General features: G+C 39.4%; 1 pseudogene; it reads left to right on the top strand.

The window, feature by feature from the left end:
- Nucleotides 1-5,187: 5,187 nt before the first annotated feature.
- LOC128598368 (hyaluronidase-4-like) lies at nt 5,188-20,122 on the top strand (annotated as a pseudogene).
- The last annotated feature ends 703 nt before the right edge of the window (nt 20,123-20,825 follow it).

Consider the following 20,825-nt stretch of genomic DNA (forward strand, 5'->3'; position numbering starts at 1 on the left):
TAAGCAAAATCAATAGACCATTAGTTAGATTAACCAAGAAAAAGGGGATTCAAGCAAGCTGAATCAGAAATGAAAAATGGGACATTATAACTGATACCGTAGAAATACAAAACATCATCTGAATGACAGTGAATTATTCTATCCATGCAAATTAGGAAATCTAGAGAAAATGGATACATTTTTTGGAAACATTCAACCTCCCAAGCTTGAAGTAGGAAGCACCAGAAATCCTGAACAGAATAAATACAAGTAGCATCACTAGTGACTGGAAATCATTTGGCTGGAAATCATTTGTTCAGGGAACTGCCTTCAAAATGTCTTTGCAGAAATTTTCCTGTTGAAAGAAAGAAGCTGGTCTGTCATTAGGTTGAATCACTAATGAAAACTTTCCCTGAAAACCAAATCCCTAGTGCCAAGGGATTCACAATTTGATTTTATTAACTTATTTACTTTTGCTACACCACCATTCAGTATACTGCATATTTTATTTATTCATCTTGTTTACTGTCCGTCTTCCCCAGAATCTAAGCCTGAGATTTCGTCTGTTTAGTTTACTGTTGTATTGTTCGTATCTAGAATGGGAGCCTGGTGCACGGACAGTGCTCAATAAACATTTCCTGAATTTATATATAAATGATCATTAAATACCCATGCCTTCACACAGGTGTCCCAAGATCACCAGGAGCACACCTGCAGTTGAAGGAGTTGGTTTCTTGCTTATTGTGGTGATGGAGAATGCAAACCATGGGGAAACATGAGGTGTCTCAATAAGAGAATGTTAGAAAGACCCTATCATCTGAGTTAGATTTTAGCGGGTGATTGGGGAAGAGTCTAAGAAAGAAGGGATTTGTCCCAGATTTCACATTGTCAGAAAGCAGAGGCATTTCTGTGATTAGGAAAAGAATAAATAGTCATTCATTTAGCAAGAGAGAGGGATATTTGGTATTTTGTGGATTTTATAGTGACATTTTTTGTGCGCTTGGACAAAATTCAAAAGTGACCTTGCTGTGTCTCATTCTTTTGTGGTCACAGAGTAAACCTGACCAAAGTAGATGTTCTCGGATTATCTAACAGGAGCACTGTACAGCTAGCTATGAGTACTGCCAGCTTCTGAACCCTGGAGGTTACTCTTCTTTTTTTTTTTTTAAATTTATCATAAGCAACTACACTGCTGCGGAGGAGTGACAGGAGAAAAAAGGAATAAGTAAGAGATAGAGGCTCCTTTGCGAACTGTGTGTCTGTACAAGGTTGGCCTGTCTCTCACAAGGCGACACTCCGCCCCCCCATTTCACTATCTCCTTCTCTGTCAGGAAGAGAGAACAGGAATGAGGTGAGGTCCTGGGCCCTACTTGAAATAGGGCCCTTTTTTGTGCTGCTTTGTCACATTCCCCTGTGTGGGGTTAAAAGACTAGAACTACGAAGCCAAGGTCAATGTAGAAGTGACCAAACTTCCCCACTGTGACTTTTCCTTCCACCAGAAACAATGTCTGAGGAGACAACTACTTCCCTTTACCCTGTGGCTTTCATAGATATGTCGTTTGGCTGGAAATCATTTGTCCAGGGCACTGCCTTCAAAATGTTTTTGCAGAAGTTTTCCTGTTGAAAGAAGGGAGCTGGTCTGTTATATATGTTCCCAGAATAGCCTTACTCCTAAGAAAGGAAAACTGGGAGATAAAATGTAAGGGACCAGTCCAAGTTAAACTTCTTACTCATCCATACCTTTAATATCTTGCCATCTCTTCCTAAAATTCTATATTCTAAGATTTGTTTAAAGGATAAAATATTTGCAGGAAGATTATGGAAGAGAGAAGGGAGAAGAAAAGCACATTTGCTACAGGTGGTGACACCTTTTTCACGTGGACAGTCGTACAGATTACTATGCTATAACTACTATTCAGATACAGGTAGAGCTCAGCAGATGTGCCTACATGTTGTGGGTGTGACACAGGAAAGTGGACTCCAGACTGGGGTCTTGCCGAAAGGCCAAGAGGGTTCTTCCCTTTGTGGATGAAAGGATTCAACCATGGGCCTCAAGTTGGAAATGAAAGCAACATTTAATAAATAAATAAACAACAACAAGACTACTCCATAGATAGAGTAGCACCTGTATGATGTTGATAAACTCTGTTTATGATGGTCTCTCATTTATATACCAATTAAGGTATGGAATATTCACAGATTTTTCTAGAACAAGGGAGGAGCGTTCCCAGAAATCCAGGGCTCCTCCAATGTGCATTCCATATAAGGTGACTTCCAGGCATTGTCATGGTGACTATAAACTGTCATGGTGTTGGTAAGAGGTTTTTTAGTATACTATCAATATTGCATTATGAGCAGGGTGTAATGAGCTCCAAGGGTGAGCAGAAGCAATTTTCCTCACTACCTTGGCTCTTACTGGCCTTAAACAGTTTCTTTACGGCATCTTGTTTTCCTGTTTCTGTCAGAGACCTTGGTTAGGGTCTTGCAACTTTTTAATGAGTTGGACCTGCTTTTTTCCTAACTCAGTGGGGGTGAGGAAAAGGGGTTTTGAGGAATTCTGAAGCCAAGGATGATTCTGGAAGGGCAGGCTTGGGGAGATTTCCTGCTTAAGGAGGCAGGTCAGGGCAGACAGCCAGGGATTGCATGGTGGGGGTAGGAAACTCAAAAAAAGAGTATGAGAGATGCCAGAGAAGGGAAATCTCCTACCAGCAAGCCAGGTTTAATTAGGAGAGGGACAGAGAGTGCACCAGCACCATGACCTGGCTATGTGGGAAACAGAAAGCTGAGACACACAGCAGGCAAAAGACAGAACTCTACTTACCTATTTTGCCCATCTTTATTATGTACCCACACATCTTATTAGGGGCTATGTCTGCCATCTGCCATTTACCAGGTACCCTGTAGTTCTAGGGAATAAGGAGAATAGTGATATTCCAGGGTAGGAGAAGAAAGTCACTTGGAAATCTTGTAATAAATGTATGAGGATGTTCTAGGGCAGTGAGAAGGGGGCCGACCAACGGGGAAATGATAACAGTAATCAACTGTGTTTTAAATAAAACCAAACCAAAATAAAGAAGCATTGGAGGAGATTATTTTTTGCCTCGAAATAGTCTTCTCTAATAAGAAGTAAATTTTAAACTTAAAGAAAAGCTTGTTCCCCTCCTATTAATTAACCCATATGCAAATGCACTTTTCTTACCCTGATGGAGAATATAATAAACAAAGAGATGGGGAAGTTTTGAGTACTTCAGTTCTTTTCATGATTGTAAAATAGACTCCAGTGACGATACTTCTATCTTCAAACCATAATTTAGACCTTCAGTGTAATATATTTTATTCTATGAAGTGGGATAATCTTATTTAACTTTGTGTTGTGGAAGAGTACAGATATTTATTCAATGAATGCAAGAAAATATCTACCTTGGCGGTGCCTGTGGCTCAGTGGGTAGGGCGCCAGCCCCTATACCGAGGGTGGCAGGTTCAAACCAAGCCCCGCCAAACTGCAACAAAAAAATAGCTGGGTGTTGTAGCAGGTGCCTGTAGTCTCAGCTACTTGGAAGGCTGAGGCAAGAGAATCGCCTAAGCTTAGGAACTGGAGGTTGCTGTGAGTTGTGTGATGCCATGGCACCCTACCAAGGGCAATAAAGTGAGACTCTGTCTCTACAAAAAGAAGAAAATATCTACCTCTACAGCACTTAAAAACTGATTTTTTGAGTATATCCATTTACTTAGTAGTTAAATGTCTTTGAATAAAGTTGTGTAAATTACTTAAAATTATTATTTTCCTCAGTGTCTTTGGCCTGAGAAATACTATGAGATTTGTCTGGGGACACCTGGTGGTTAACATGATAATGACTAATGACACTCAACACGCCCCCCCCCCCACACACGATGGTTTTGCGGGAGGAAACTCATAAAGCCACATATTACGTGTAAATAGCCTCTATCGATCAGAGTTCCTGGTTATGAACGACTAAGCCAAAACTTTACTCACTTAAGTAGAAAAGTTCTGTCCCATGAGGCCAGTAATACCATGGACATCAGGTTCCAGATGTCCCCAAAGGTCTGAGGCTCCTTCCTGGACCCTGGACCCCTGGGAACACCACCTTAGCCTCTTGAATCTCAAGAGCTCAGTTCAAAGTCTAGAGTAGGAAGCATCTGATTGGCCTGCCTATGGTCATATGCCAACTTCAAGAAAGGCTGGGACAGCATCTGGACATTTGGATTATTAAATTGGAATATGGAATCTGCTTTCTACAAAGACACGTACAGTGCAGAAGTCACTGCAGAGGTTCCTAACCTGAGCCCTCAGCCAAAGCATAAACGTCAACTATAGACCCTGGGCTCGCTAGGCATTAGGCATAACCACCATGCATTTTCATCTTCATAACAGAAGACTACAAAGGTTTTATGCCATCAAACTCTGATAAATTTTTTAAAAATAATAGTTTTGTAGTAGTTTTCCAAAGATTTGACTAAAAAGGAAACTTGATAAACAGATAACCATCTTCTTCTCTCTCCTACTGTTCAAGCACCTATCTATTTTCTGGGCTTAAGTGTTCGCTCTAAAATATTCTTTGCCACTCTATCATTTATCTTCTCACCTACTCCCTACTTCCAGGAGTAATTGATCTAATAAATTTTTGTGTAGTACTTAATAATGTGATATCAGGCAAGCCTCTTCTTTTCTCAAAGCCTCAGTTTCCACATTTATGAAATAAAATGTAATTATTGGCCTTCTACAATCATTACAAGATTAAACAAGATAAATATTTATAAATCACTTAAGCATAATATCTGTGATTTGATGGGTTTTACAATGTGGTAGTGAATATTACTTTACATCTTTATTTGATCATGGGCTCCTTAAAGTCAAGGAACACTTATTATTCATTTTGTTTTATGGACACACACAGCTATTGGTGCTCCATAAACATTGAATTGCGTTATATATCCCTGAAGACAAGCTGAGTCACTATACTTGCTTCTGTGTCTCAGTTTATAGGTGTTTTTAAGGCTTTTAAATAAAATACACTTCAAAATATGAATATATGATGATAATATCTATTTAATATTTGATTATTTTTCCTCAAAATTCTCACTAACAAAATTAAATCTCTTTGCAGGTTTTTTTAAAGTTCATTAAAGCAGATGATAACATGAAATTTTTATCTTTTCATGAAATATCTGAAGAAAAATTAAGGCTTTATGTTGTTCAACCAACATAAAGGAAAGTCTTTTATTCTGAAGCCTATCTCTTCTCTAAAACCTGCCCAGTTTCCGATTTATCATAGCAAACCCTTTACAGCTGCCTGGAATGCTCCCACAGCTCAGTATTTGATAACATATAACTTAAGACTAAATATGAAAATGTTTCATGTGATTGGACAAGGCCAGGGGGAAAAATGTCACAATATTTTATGTCAACAGATTGGGATACTATCCATGGTATACAGCAAAGGGGTTTCCCACTAATGAGAGATTTCACCTGAGCATAAATTTGAAACTACATCTGGAAAGAGCTGAGCAAGGACTTACTACTTCGCAGCTGAAGATTTCAGTGGCCTTGCTATTATAGCCTAGGAATATTGGTGACCACAGTAGGCCTGACATTGGAACACAATAGACAGTCTACAGACAAAAGTCAAAAAGCTTATTCCTAATAAGAATGCATCAGCTACTGATCACTGAATATTTAGCCAAAGCAACCTTTGAAGAAAGTGCAAAAGTGTTCATGAAGAAAACAATCAAATTGTTAAATTTACTTACAAAAAAAAAAAAAAAAGGAAAACCATCAAACTGGGAATTAAGAGCTGACCTAAAGGCTTATATCCTGATTGCCACAATTATATGTTTATGCCTCAAATTATACTGGGTCCTGCCTAGAAGAAGAAGTTTTGAGGAAAAATGAGCTCCCAGAGCAGGACTCAAAACTGGGCTGTGGAATAGCAGTGCTGCTTTGTACACTTGCATGGGTGTCAGGAACTCCCTCAGAGACAGGACAACATGTTGCGCTTCTCACAATTTCGTGCGCACTAATCTATGAGGGGCTCTGCCATGATGTGCCATCAGGGTAACTTCTAAAATTGCCTGTGTTTGTCTACACAAGGCTAGGGTACAGAGATGAGCCTTTGTTTTTTCTTTATAAGGTAAGAAGCTTCTTGCCCAGTGGTGGGGGATTTCCTCCCTATCTGTAAAAGAGACATTTCTTGGTTATTTATAGTCTTTGAAAAATCTATTCCAATTAATAGTCTGTTCATTAGGAACATAATTCTTTCTTGACCAGTCATCCATTTAGACTTTCTCATTTATCCAAACTAAATTTGATTTTCTTATATATATTCTTTTAAAGAATGAAACAAAAGGAGAAAGAGTTAAAGTGAGATAAACTGTGTACTTTCTGCTTCCTATCTTTGAGTGCGCCCTCACAACTGACAGTTTAGAAGGTTATTGAAATGAATGGCAGAGAATAGGTTAGAAAACGATAGGACAGAATGTTTTAAAATGGAGTTCTTTTTGCTCATCCATGTGTAAGTGGAATTGACAATATTTCTTTCTTTCTTTTTTTTTTTTTTGTAGAGACAGAGTCTCACTGTACGGCCCTCGGGTAGAGTGCCGTGGCGTCACACGGCTCACAGCAACCTCTAACTCTTGGGCTTACGCGATTCTCTTGCCTCAGCCTCCTGAGCAGCTGGGACTACAGGCGCCCGCCACAACGCCCGGCTATCTTTCTGTTGCAGTTTGACCGGGGCTGGGTCCCAACCCGCTACCCTCAGCATATGGGGCGGGCGCCCTACTCACTGAGCCACAGGCACCGCCCGGAATTGACAATATTTCTTCTTCTGGCCTTACTATCTCAAATATCAAGAAAAAAGTATTTTTCTAAGTGGATAATACTAATTTGGATAAAAGGTATGAAGAAGGTAAACAATGAATATACTTAAGGCTATTGAACTGTACACTTAAAATTGATTAAGATGGGAAATTTTATGTTATGTGTTTTTACTACAATTGATTTTTTTTAATTAAAGAGATGTGAAGGAGTTATAAATCTGTTAACAGTAGATATGTCTATGAAGTTAGTCATCTGGGTTATTCTTGCCTATATAACCACAACTAATGGAAAGCTGACAAAAGTGGTATGAATTTCTAAACTTAAATACTTAAAATCATGAGCAGAAAATTTTGTAACCCTAAATTAAAATTTACAGATAGAAGTTTTATTCCGCCTGTTTATTTTTACTAACATATATGCTGCCAGACACCTCATATCCATCAGAAGGGTAATTTTTATTTTTTATTTTTATTTATTTATTTTTTTTTGTGGTTTTTGGCCGGGGCTGGGTTTGAACCTGCCACCTCCGGCATATGGGACCGGCGCCCTACTCCTTGAGCCACAGGCGCCGCCCAGAAGGGTAATTTTTAAAATAGATAAACTTTCTACCCTGTTTTTCTTTGCTAATCTAGTCAGTTAAATGGAAAGTTGTAAGGGAAAGTAATTGTTACTCTAATCTTTAGATTTGCAAAATCCAAAGTTTATGTGTAAACTTTCTACATTGAAAAGACTGGAAACTTGTTTAGTTCAGGCCTTCACATTTGTGATGCAGTGATATGTTAAGATATTCTTGGATATAAGGGTTTTAGTATCTTTTGATGAAGGCATAGGTCTTTCTTCTCCATTGCAAATTTCAATCATTAGCTTGTGTTGGAATGCAAAGACATTTTAAGTGTAAGCCATGCTATGGGGGAGGCGTAGGAAACACACGGGTAGAGGTTCTGCCCTGACCAGAAGGTATCTGTGGAACATACATAAAGTAGAGTTTATTCATGAGGGGAGAAATGGCCCATGTGTACAACATGTGGTAAATACCAAGTCTCTCACGCCATCCGTGAGATGAAGAAGGAAAAAGTCTTCATTGTGAATATAGTCATGCCATCCAGAAAAATCAGAGATAAATAATTAAAAGAAAAATGATGGAAAATCAATACTATCTGGCATGTTTAAAAAAGTAATCTAAATACTTACAAAATAATCTTGACACTAGAATTGAAAGTTAAATATCAGCTTCTTTTATGAAACTTCTCCTTCTATCTTTGACCAAATATTTTACTTTCTTTAGTGATAATACATTTACTTTTAGAAGAAACAATAAGCTGTTCTTTTTTTTTCTTTTTTTTTTTTCAATAAGCTGTTCTTTTTTTTTCTTTTTTTTTTTTCAATAAGCTGTTCTTTTTTTCTTTTTGCTTTTCAAACAGGCCCTTGCTCTGCTGCTCAGGCCGGTGGTACAGTGGTGCACCCACAGCTCACTGTAACCTTGAACTCTTGGGCTCAAGTGCTACTTCTGCTTCAGCACTTTAAGTGAGATTAAAGCTACACGCATATGCCACCACATCTGGTTAATTTTTAAACATTTTATAGAGATGGGGTCTTACTATGTTGCTCGGGATAGTCTCCAACTCCTGGGCTCAAGAGATCCTCCTGCCTCAGCTTCTCAAACTGCTAAGTTGGCAGGTGTGAGCACCTGGACCTGGGCAGAAAAATAAACTTTGAGGGGCAAGATGTTCACTTGAAAAGACTAGATGACTGGCACATTGTGCACCTTCTAGCTTGGAATAAGCGTCTTTCTTTTATAGCTATAGCCTCAGAAATGCTTCTGTTTTCTCTCAGGAGAAAGGAACAACAGTTTGTTCTCATCCCATTCGCCACCCTTTCCCTTTCTGAATGACAAGTTATTTCCAAATCTTTAAACCGTCAGCATGATTGTATCCTGTCAACCATAAAAATCTGCTGCCCAATTTTTAAAAACTCGACATCCGTGTGTACCACACTCTAAATGATTGTTATTGGCTTCCATATTTTACTTTCCCAGGGACATCTGCATTTAGAATATGCACACTACAGTTAAGATTAGAAAAAAGATTTGTCAGTAAGTAGCAAATCTCTTAACTTCCTTGGACTTGAGTGCTTCACTGTCTTCATGTACAGTGCAACAGTATTACTTGCCGTATCTACCTAGCAGAAGTGTTTTGAAATCAAATGAGAAAATACATATGAAAATGTGAAGAATTACAGAAAGATGTGTGGTGAAGCTATCATTTTTGCCTCACCCTGTCCCACCCACCCCACCCCACTCCGCCATGCCCCATCCCGCCTCGCCTTGCCTTTTCTTTTCTTTCTTTTTTTTTTCTTTGAGACAGAGTCTTATTCTGTTGCCCAGGTTACAGTGAGGTGGTGTCAGCCTCACTCACAGCAGCCTCACATTCCTGGGCTCAAGTGATCATCCTGCCTCAGTGTCCTGAGTAACTGAGACCACGGGCACCTTCCATGATGCCTGGGTAGTTTTCTATTTTTAGTAGAGATGGGGTCTCACTCCTTCTCAGGTTGGTCTCAAATGCCTGAGCTCAAGGAATCCTCCCACCTCAGGCTCTCAGAGTGCTAGGATTACCTTGAGCCTGGCTGGCTATCACTTTTTTTTTTTTTTTTTTTTTTACAGAAATCATCACCTTCACTTTATTTTTTTTTTATTTTTTTCTTTCTTTTTTTTTTACTGTTAAATCATAGCTGTGTACATTAGTGCAATCACCTGTACCCATTCTAAGATGCACCATAGATGCGGCCCCACCCATTACCCTCCCTCCACCAAAACTTCCCCCCTTCCCTTCCCCTTCCTTGGCCCTTTCCCCATGGTCTTGTGCTATAGTTGGGTTATAGTCTTCATGTGAAAGCTATAATTTAGCTTCATAGTAGGGCTGAGTACATTGGATACTTTTTCTTCCATTCCTGAGATACTTTGCTAAGAAGAATATGTTCCAGCTCCATCCATGTAAACATGAAAGAGGTAAAGTCTCCATCTTTCTTTAAGGCTGCATAGTATTCCATGGTATACATGTACCACAATTTGCTAGTCCATTCGTGGGTCAATGGGTACTTGGGCTTCTTCCATGACTTAGCAATTATGAATTGGGCTGCAATAAACATTCTGGTACAGATGTCTTTGTTATATTGTGACTTTTTACTGTGACTTTATATTGTGACTTTATACTGGGTATAAACCTAGTAAAGGAATTGTAGGATCGAATGGCAGGTCTATTTTTAGGTCTCTAAGTATTCTCCAAACATCCTTCCAGAAGGAACGTATTAGTGGGCATTCCCACCAGCAGTGTAGAAGTGTGCCCTTTCCTCCACATCCATGCCAACATTTCTGGTTTTGGGATTTTGTTATGTGGGCTACTCTTACTGGGGTTAGGTGATATCTCAGAGTAGTTTTGATTTGCATTTCTCTGATGATTAAGGATGATGAGCTTTTTTTCATGTGTTTGTAGATTTTGCATCGGTCTTCTTTAGAGAAGTTTCTCTTCAAGTCCCTTGCCCACCCTGAGATGGGGTCATGTGTTCTTTTCTTGTTAATACATTTGAGTTCTCTGCGGATTCTGGTTATTAGACCTTTATCGGAGGTATAACCTGCAAATATTTTCTCCCATTATGAGGGCTGTCTGCTTGCTTTACTTACTATGTTCTTGGCTGTGCAGAAGCTTTTTAGTTTGATCAGGTCCCAGTAGTGTATTTTTGATACTGCTTCAATTGCCTGGGGAGTCCTCCTCAGAAAATATTCACCCAGGCCAATTCCTTCAAGAGTTTTCCCTGCACTTTCTTCAAGTATTTTTATAGTTTCATGTCTTAAGTTTAAATCTTTTATCCAGTGAGAGTCTTAGTTAATGGTGAAAGGTGTGGGTCCAGTTTCAATCTTCTACAGGTTGCCAGCCAGTTTACCCAGCACCATTTGTTAAATAGGGAATCTTTTCCCCACTGAATGTTTTTAATTGGCTTGTCAAAGATCAAATAACGGTAAGTAGCTGGATCCATCTCTTGGTTCTCTATTCTGTTCTAGACATCTACTTCTCTGCTTTTGTGCCAGTACCATGCTGTTTTGATCACTGTCGATTTATAGTACAGTCTCAGGTCTGGTAGCATGATTCCTCCTGCTTTGTTTTTATTGCTCAGTAATGTTTTGGCTATTCGAGGTTTTTTTCTGATTCCATATAAAATGAAGTATTATTTTTTCAAGATCTTTAAAGTATGACAATGGAGCTTTAATAGGAATTGCATTAAAGTTATATATTGCTTTGGGCAGTATGGACATTTTAACAATGTTGATTCTTCCCAGCCATGAGCATGGTATGTTTTTCTATCTGTTAACATCTTCGGCTATTTCTTTTCTTAGAGTTTCATAGTTCTCTTTGTAGAGATCTTTCACGTCCTTTGTTAGGTATACTCCCAAATATTTCATCTTCTTTGGCACTACTGTGAAAGGAATAGAGTCCTTGACTGTTTTTTCAACTTGACTGTTGTTGGTATATATAAAGGCTACAGATTTATGGGTGTTGATTTTGTAGCCTGAGACATTGCTATATTCCTTGATCACTTCTAAAAGTTCTGTAGTAGAATCCCTAGTGTTTTCCAGATATACAATCATATCATCTGTGAAGAGTGAAAGTTTGATCTCTTCTGACCCTATGTGGATACCTTTGATCGCCTTTTCTTCCCTAATTGCAATGGCTAAAACTTCCATTACAATGTTAAAGAGCAATGGAGACAATGGGCAACCTTGCCTGGTTCCTGATCTAAGTGGAAATGATTTCAATTTAACTCCATTCAATACGATATTGGCTGTGGGTTTGCTGTAGATGGCCTCTGTTAGTTTAAGAAATGTCCCTTCTATACCAATTTTCTTAAGTGCTCTGATCATGAAGCGATGCTGGATATTATCAAAAGCTTTTTCTGCATCAATTGAAAGAATCATATGGTCTTTATTTTTAAGTTTGTTTATGTGTTGAATTACATTTATAGATTTTCGTATATTGAACCAGCCTTGAGACCCTGGGATAAATCCGACTTGGTCATGGTGTATAATTTTTTTGATGTGTTGTTGGATTCTGTTTGTTAGGATCTTATTGAGTATTTTAGCATCTATATTCATTAGTGATATTGGTCTATAATTTTCTTTTCTTGTTGGGTCTTTCCCTGGTTTGGGGATCAAGGTGATGTTTGCTTCATAGAATGTGCTGGGTAATATTCCTTCTTTTTCTATATTTTGGAAGAGGTTTAGTAGTATAGGTACTAGTTCTTCTTTAAATGTTTGGTAGAATTCTGATGTAAAGCCATCTGGTCCTGGGCTTTTCTGTTTAGGGAGATTTTGTATAGTTGATGGTATTTCAGAACTTGATATAGGCCTGTTCAACATTTCCACTTCGTTCTGGCTAAGTCTTGGTAGGTGGTGTGCTTCCAGGTATTGGTCGATTTCTTTCAGATTTTCATATTTGTGAGAGTAGAGTTTCTTGTAGTATTCATTAAGGATTTTTTGAATTTCTGAGGGGTCTGTTGTTATTTCATCATTACCATTTCTGATTGATGAAATTAGAGATTTTACTCTTTTTTTCCTGGTTAGGTTGGCCAAAGGTTTATCTGTTTTATTGATCTTTTCAAAAAACAAGCTTTTGGATTTATTGATCTGTTGTATAATTCTTTTGTTTTCAATTTCATTTAATTCTGCTCTGATTTTGGTTATTTCTTTTCTTCTGCTGCATTTGGGGTTGAAGTGTTCTTCTTTCTCCAGTTGCTTGAGATGTTCCATTAAGTTATTGACTTCCTCTCTTTCCGTTTTCTTGAGGAAGGCTTGCAGTGGTATAAATTTCCCTCTTAGGACTGCCTTTGCAGTATCCCAGAGGTTCTGGTAATTCGTGTCTTGATTGTTGTTTTGTTCCAAAAATATGGTGATTTCCTTCTTAGTCTCGTTTTTGTATCCAGTCCACCAACCTATGCTTATTTGGAGGACAATTTAAACCATTCACATTAATTGAAAGTATTGATAAGCCTTTTGAGAGACTGGTGGACATTTTTAATCCTTTTGCGACTGTGGAAGTTGGAATTTGATCAAAAATTTTACTTTCCTTTTGGAAAGAGATATGGAGAACACTTAGAGATCTAAAAATAGATCTGCCATTCAATCCTGTAATCCCTCTACTGGGCATATACACAGAAGACCAAAAAGCACATCATAACAAAGATATTTGTACCAGAATGTTTATTGCAGCCCAATTCATAATTGCTAAGTCATGGAAGAAGCCCAAGTGCCCATCAATCCACGAATGGATTAATAAATTGTGGTACATGTACACCATGGAATATTATGCAGCCTTAAGGAAAGATGGAGACTTTACCTCTTTCATATTTACATGGATGGAGCTGGAACATATTCTTCTTAGTAAAGTATCTCAAGAATGGAAGAAAAAGTACCCAATGTACTCAGACTTACTATGAAACTAATTTAGGGTTTTCACATGAAAGCTATAACCCAGTTACAACCTAAGAATAGGGGGAAGGGGAAAGGGAGGGGAGGGAGGGGTGAGGTGGGTAGAGGGAAGGGGATTGGTGGGATTACACCAGCGGTGCATCTTACAAGGGTATATGTGAAACTTGGTAAACCATCTGTAAAGCTAGTGAATGATGCCCCATGATCATATCAATGTACACATCTATGATTTAATAAAAAAAAATTTTTGCGGGGGGTGGGTTTACTTTTGTGGTGGAGAATTACGCTGGTCTTTATGGAGGATAGGTCTAAGAATGTCCTGGAGAGCTGGTTTAGTTGTGGCAAATTTCTTCAACATGTGAAGGTCGTTGAAGTATTTAATTTCTCCGTCATAAATGAAGCTCAGTTTAGCTGGGTACAGGATCCTGGATTGAAAGTTATTTTGTTTTAGGAGATTAAAAGTCGATGACCATCCTCTTCTAGCTTGAAAGGTTTCAGCAGAGAGATCTGCAGTTATTCTGATATTTTTCCCCCTTGTAGGTAATGTTTTTCTTTCGTCTGGCAGCTTTCAGAATTTTCTCCTTCATATTAACTTTAGTGAAATTGATTATGATGTGTCTGGGGGATGTCTTATTTGGGTTGAATCATGCTGGAGTTCTGAAACTGTCTGCTATCTGAATTTCGGAATCTCTTGGCATGTCTCTAAAGTTCTCCTTCATAATCTCATGGAGAAGAGACTCTGTGCCTTGTGAAGCCACTTCGTCACAATTGGGGATCCCTGTAAGACAAATATTGGTTTTCTTCAAATTATCCAAGAGCTCTCTGAGAGAGTGGTCTGTTTTTGCTCTCCATTTCTCTTCTTCTTTGAGGGTTTGGGAGCGTTCGAAAGCTTTGTCTTCAATGTCAGAAATCCTTTCTTCTGCTTGCTCCATTCTGTTACTGAGGGATTCTACTGCGTTTCTCAGATCTTTGAGGTATGCAACTTCTTGTCTCAATGTGTCGAAATCTTTGGTCATTTGGTCTTTGAGTCTGTTGAATTCTTGAGATAACTTTTGGAATTCTAATTCGATCTTATTTGCTATCCAGATCCTGAATTCAATTTCTGACATCTCAGCTATTTGTTTGTGCATGGGATCTGGTGCTGTTTCTGCCCCATTGATCCTTGGGGGAGTTGATCTACTCTGATTATTCATATTGCCAGAGTTTTTCTGTTGATTTTGCCTCATGATTGTTTTTCACCATTGTCTCTGGCTGTCCTCAGAGTTGGGCAGGTGTCTGTCCAAGATTAGACCCCAGCGGGATCACTCTATTGTTGCTGGATCTTTGTAGGGAGTGACCCTGTGTAGTTCCTCTGGGGATACTCTAGCTAGGAAGTTCTGGTTGTGGAAGCAGCTCTGGTTTGTGACACACCCAGATCCAGCAACAGGGCTGGGGGTGGTGAACACGGTTCTGGGCGTGCCAGGCGCCTAGTGACTTTGGCACAGAGAGTCCAAGGCTCCAGCAGTCTCTGGTCAGGAGAAGAGCTCTGCACAGAGGCAGGGAGGGCTCCAAAGGGCACGCAGCTACCAGAGTCCCTGTCCAGATGAATGGGCTAGTGTGGAAGCTGGGAGGACACAGGAGGGAGGACGCAGGGTTGCGTGGCTCCCGCAGTTCCTGGTCAGGGAATGTGGAGGCCTGGTTGGTGCGGGTCACCGGTCGGGGGTCACTGCACAGCTCTTATGGAGGTCTGGGTGGCGCTAAGCCCAGGAGTTTGAGGTTGCTATGAGCTGTGACGTCACAGCACTCTACCCAGGGCAACAGCCCAAGGCTCCAGTGTGCCAAAACCGTCTCACTCTGCCCCTAAGGATTAAGGCTGTAAGGCAGCTCAGTCCTCGCCTTTAGGCTGCTCAGTCAGTAGGTTACTTTGACCCGCCCAATCCTTGCTCTGAGACCCTGAGGGTGGAGCTTGCCAGGGCAGTTCTTTCACAATGGCTTCCTGCGCCCAGCTCAGTGACTCAGTGTGGGGCCCCAGACAATGCCCAAAGTTCTCCACACTCCTGCTCAAGCTCTCCCCAAGGCAGTTCAACTGAGTGCCAAGTCCAAGAACACTGAAACAGGTAAGGCCTTTCCGGTTTGCAATCTCACTGCTGCTTGTACTTACGGTTGCTGGCATGATGAGGTCGATCGAACACATGCAACCACTTGCCAGTTTTCCACTGTTTTTATCCTCCTCTGGGGGTCCAGAAGTCCCTTGCTGGCTCCCTGTATCCTCAAAGGGATGATTATAGGCAGATCCCACCGGCCAGAAATGCCTGGAGTCTTGTCTCCCCAGACTTGCTGTTCCCAGTTGCAGGTAAGCTGTTACTCGGCCGCCATCTTTAATCCCCATCACCTTCACTTTAAACATGAGCTATCTAAGAAGGGAATCGCAGACAGCAGCCCTGGCTGGGGTAATAACACGAAGGCAGTAAAATCTTATGTCACACAAAACATGCCCACACTATCTGTGTATAAATTCAACCTCGATATAAATTGATGCTGTGCTTTTAAGAAGTAATAAAAGAAGTTTATTGGAGGAAAAGTTAGCTATGGATTCAAAGATGTTTATCCCTTTTATTGATTAATACTCTCTTTGGTAACAAAGGGAGCTCAGTAACTCTCTAGGTCTCCACAGTGGGCAGCTTGCTGACATGCAAGCATCAGGGACTGATCCCATGTGTGGAGAGTGAGTCCTCTGGGTATCCCCACCCTCTGCTTAGGAAACTCTGATTCCAGCCTGAGGGTCTTGGTTACAGGCCAGGCAGCCCTCCACCACACTGGGACCCGCTTTGTTCCTTTATCTCTCCTTTCATGCGTCACCACGCATGTAGCTTATGCTTTCAGGTGGTCCCAACCCAAACCTACAGGCATTTACTCTGTGACTTCCCTCACCGGGTAATGAATGTCATTGCTTTTCTGATCCCCAAAACATGGCTTTTGATTCTTTCAAATGTATGAATACTTTGTGATTCATTCAACACCCTGCACTCTGCCAGTGACAATGAACTAATTTGAAGAGAAACTAATTTGAGAACTAATTTAAAAGAAATGAATATCAACCTCAAAAGGTGTGGTTCTCTCCACAAACATCAGTAGCATTTATACTTCCTGAATATGTGTATAAATAACCTGTAAATATAAAATGTAAATGCTGTGTCCTCTACATTTTTGATGGCAATACCTTAACCCAAAGGAAGGCTGTTGAGGATTTCTGCCCCTCTATCCCAGCATGTGACTATCACCCCAGTGGATTCAGGGAAGTGTCAAAGTGATCAGAGTGAGGAGTTCTGCTCCCTTGTGTCTTTACCAAAAGAGGCAATGGACATGGACCTACCAGAGTCTTCAGTCTGGGTGTTGCAGGATGGCTCTTTCTCTGTCCCTATTCTTCAGACCTTTGATGATTTTCACAATTCTGTCATTTATATTAGCTTACTTGAGCCTCACAAAACCTCTGCCCCTTCCTGTCACTGTCAGTTTTGACCTGTTCAGCAGATACCATGGCCGTGGGGAATGAAAATGAATCTGAAAGGGAAATTAGTTAAATGAGAATCTCTTCCTGTCTTAAAGTTACCAGAAAATTGCCCAGTAAGCAAACTACAAACAAACAAAAACTTTGAACACTGAAATTGTAAAACTTCTGAGTGTTGGATGATAAAAGTGCCAAATAAAGGAATTTGTCTTTTAAGTATTGCTGTTAATGTAAAGTACCCCAGGCAAAACACAGTTTAAAGTTCTGCTTTTATTTCCCACCAAATCATTCAATTACATTTTCTAGAATATTATAATATATTCAATGTATTTTCCAGAATACTGGTGGAAATTCGTCCTTACAGTGGAAGAATATACAATAATTTAATGAACTTAACTTTTAATTTCCCCATAAAACAGCCTAGATCCATGTTGATCTTTGAACACTAACAGAATAATTCTTTAAGATTACATAACCAAAATTCCCACTGCTGAAATCTTCCTTTCATTTCTCTTCACCATATTGGGGAAAATCTCGGGATCTTTCTCATGGATGGATAAGTCATAAATGAAGCTCAGTAAGTCAGGTACTTTGAAATTAAACATAGATAGTTCCAGAAACTAAATCCTGGACCAAATTAGGACTTGCAAGCCCATAACACTGTTTGTTTACCTGGACTTGGGATGGAAATGGCTCAAACCTATCTGAGTCAACTGCAGAGAAGTTCCACAGCGTCATGCTGCAAAATGGAAGAGCACCCTAGTTAAAAGAATTGAATTTGGAGAAGGAAAACTTTCAGATTCTGTCTCATATGCCTAGGACCAGGTTAGTGGGTTTACACCTCTAATCAGTTTCAATTAAATAATTCATAACTATTTACAGGCTAATTGTCTTCAAAATAATATCCTGCAGGGCAAAAGTATAAGTTTTTCTTTAAAAATATTTATTTTTTTGTATGTGATCATAGAATGTGATTTGGGCATTGGTCATGCAACTTCTGTGTTACTCTAAAAAGGTAGAGGATAGACTCTGTTGGGGATATCTGTACACTTAGTCCCAGCCTTATTATTACTGAATTTAGTGTCTGATCATAATTTCTGGTGGGTTGTCTTACATTAAAATTAACAATGCACTTTACTCTCTTCTATCAGCACCATAGGAGAATGTGCTGCCTTGGGTGCTGCAGGTTTCATTATTAGGCAGGAGTGAATTTAACTCTATTTAAAGTAAGCTGGTACTTTGTAGGGATATTTAATATTTTTTAAAGTGTTTGCTCTTATACAGCTCACTCTGCTCAAAGGCCTCCATGGTAAACCAGGTTTAGAATAAAAGTTCAAATTAGTGAGGGCTCAATAAACATTCCTAACTTTCATAAAGATAGCAATCATAACGCTGACACTTGCTGAATACTTAACTATGTGCTAAGATTATGCTAAAAGATGTTTTGGTTTAGGATTTTCTCAACTACTGCTCCTGTGAGGTAGTGACTTATCATTCTCATTTATAGATGAGAAAACAAGAGAGGGAACCTAACTAGGGTCATAGCTACTTAGCACAGCTTGCAGAGGAGCTGGAATGGACAGTTTGACACTGAAGTTCTTGAGCTTAATCTCTCCATAAAACATTGACCACATCCTTAAGTTAACCTAATTTTCATAGACCAGACATACACGACACGTACATATGAGTACAGGAGGCCTAATTCCTTATGAAAACCACCTCTGTCTGTTGACCAGTTTGTCATAGTCTCTTGGGTGATCAACTTACAGAGTTTCTCCTGTATATCCTATCTTGAGAAGTAGAAACAGATGGTAACTTTTTAATTTTCACATTGAAGTTGTTTTTTGTCTACAGGGAAATCAGCTGAGAATTAAAATCATTTAAAATAAGATTTATAGGTCTCTTCAAATTTCTCCCAGCTGAGATATTTACTCTACGAAGTCTTCCTAGTTTTCCCCAATCTACATTAATCACAATCTCTTTTGTATTTCCAGATGTTGTTTGTTTATATATTTATGGTACAGCACATTTTGCCTTGAATATAAAACACGTACACTTAATGTTTTTAAGTTGAATTTTTTGCAAGTCCATGATGAGTTGATATTACTCTTAGAATTTCACAGGCTCAGTTCCACTGAAAGGTCATTCATGAAACTATTTGTGACTAAGTCCATCTAGAAGAATGACGTAGAAATGGATAAAATCAATTTATGACTTTCTCAATGTGACATTGACTCTTTGGTCTCTATGTGGCTCATGAGAATAGCAGCATCAGGAAGTTGGGTGCAAACCTAGGTGACCTCTATTTAGAAGACATAATGGGAACCACACACAAGAATTACCTAATCAGCCTTCTAGGCTTTCTTGTGTTTGAATTATACAGGGAAGACATAAAGGTCTTGTACAATTTGCTATATTAAACTATTATAAGTGTAGGTTCCAGGAAAGTTGACATTTTTACATAATTATCAGAAAAATGGAGATTACAGGTTGATGTTCAATAAATGATAGAACATGATGATTCAGGGTCTAACACAACCACAAATGGCACAATATACAAAGTGCCTCAAGGACAGCAGCCCTGGGATGATTTTTAATTTGGTTTGTTCCTTTCATTTTCATACACATTAACCTGGGAGCTAGAAGTGGAGAAAAGTTGCTAATCAGAGGAAGGCAAGGTCTCCTATGTTGACTCTGGGCCCGTTTGCAAGTGCAGCTGCTTAGCCTCACTGTAACAAATCCTCCTTCCCTTGTCCCTTACCCTTCTCCCTTTCTGGTCTGGGCACCCTGGGTTATAGTGCCCAGGAACGTAAGAGTTCACTAATTGGAACCAAACTGTTAGGTTTTATTCAAGTCCAAATTGCTCCCTTGTGGGCCTGGAAACTCTAATCTTATCCAGAGTAACACTAAAATCCATTTGTTTCTACATCTCTAGGCCAACTGTACAAAGCTGAAGCAATTTGTGAGTTCTGATTTAGGGAGCTACATTGTCAACGTGACCAGAGCCGCAGAGGTGTGCAGCCTTCACCTGTGCAGGAATAATGGCAGGTGCATAAGGAAGATGTGGACAGCTCCCAGTTACCTCCACCTGAACCCTGCAAGTTACCACATAGAGGCCTCTGTGGACGGGGATTTTACTGTGAAAGGAAAAGCATCTGATACAGACTTGGCAGTGATGGCTGAGAAATTTTCCTGTCATTGTTATCAGGGATACGAAGGAGCTGATTGCAGAGAAATGAAGATGGCTGATGGCTGCTCTGGGGTTTACCCTTTTTCTGGCTCACTAATAACACTATGTCTGCTGGTTTTGGCAGTCTATGGGAGCATTCAGTTATGGAATAATTGATTTTAAAGGGAATTGTGTGACTTCTAGTACTCACTTAGGAAGGACATGAAATTTATAATGATATTTTCCGTTATGAATTCCACTGAGAGGTACTCCAAGTGGACATTATTAATGTCACTTAACACAGATGGAAGCCTATTTTTTTTTTTTGCTTCCAGTTTGGCTAAGAAGATCCGGGAGTAAAATCAATGCACTCTTCCTTACTGGATTGTTTTAGTTGTAGTTAACTAAAATAATATATTTTAACCTCTGTAAGAACATACACACATGAAAGTGTACATATAAATATTGTTATTGATTTCAAGGTTGTTTTTTGCAGCATGCAGTTTATTTAAGGACAGATAACTAAGTTATCATCTGATTCAACAGAAGAGATCTATTACCTGGTCAATCAGTCCACCAAAGTGGACCAAATCAGAAGCTCCCAAAAAACAGATACTGGTGCTGGTGTGGAGAAAAGGGAACACTCATTCACTGTTGGTGGGACTGCAATCTTGTTCAGCCTCTGTGGAAAGAAGTAAGGAGAATCCTCAAAGAAAGGTACACCTATCATTTGATCCTGTAATCCCTATTATTAGTTACCTACCCAAAAGAAAAAGAAAAGACATTTTACCATAAAGACATTTTTGCATTCGAATATTTATACACACAATTCAAAATGGCATAGATGTGGGAACAACCCAAGTGTCCTTCAACATATGAA

Source organism: Nycticebus coucang, chromosome 11, assembly GCF_027406575.1.
Source record: "Nycticebus coucang isolate mNycCou1 chromosome 11, mNycCou1.pri, whole genome shotgun sequence".
Classification (NCBI taxonomy): domain Eukaryota; kingdom Metazoa; phylum Chordata; class Mammalia; order Primates; family Lorisidae; genus Nycticebus; species Nycticebus coucang.